We start from the raw sequence: 540 nt of genomic DNA, 5'->3' as shown, positions 1-540 counted from the left end.
TAAAGTAAAAATATCAGAAAAATCTACTTGAGTACAGTAACGAAGTATTTGTACTTTGTTACTTCCCATCTCTGCAGCCAAGGGCCAGTCAAGGAAAGTGGGGAAATTCTGAATGGCATCAACTGTACTCCAGGCAAGGCTAACTCTATGGCAGAAAACTAGCTAATTTAAATAAAGTCCAACATCTCTGATGAGAGACTGGTTATATATCCTGTCAGACATATGGCATTAGCTTAATGTTGGCTCTGTGTACATTTGACCCTGCATGTTTAATTTTGCCCACATGTGGGTTTATGAAATTAACCGTTATCCAAACGTGCATATTCAGCTCATGTCTACATTGCATATCAAATAGAGATCTTTTTTTTTCCTTCACTGTGAGAAAACAGGATTGGGGTTGTTTGTTTACTTCTCTCTAGTACTGCATTGTGCAGAATGTTATGTTAAAAATCAAATTGTTTCACCTGCAGGCTGGATTTGCTCTGCAATAAGGACATTGCTTCTGCAGTGTAACTATCAGATTCTGTCTGTGGAGTCAGA

The sequence above is a fragment of the Cyprinodon variegatus genome, unplaced genomic scaffold (assembly GCF_000732505.1).
Source record: "Cyprinodon variegatus isolate N-32 unplaced genomic scaffold, C_variegatus-1.0 Scaffold645, whole genome shotgun sequence".
Taxonomy (NCBI): domain Eukaryota; kingdom Metazoa; phylum Chordata; class Actinopteri; order Cyprinodontiformes; family Cyprinodontidae; genus Cyprinodon; species Cyprinodon variegatus.
The sequence above is the reverse complement of the archived record's forward strand: the minus strand, read 5'-3'. Positions refer to the sequence as shown.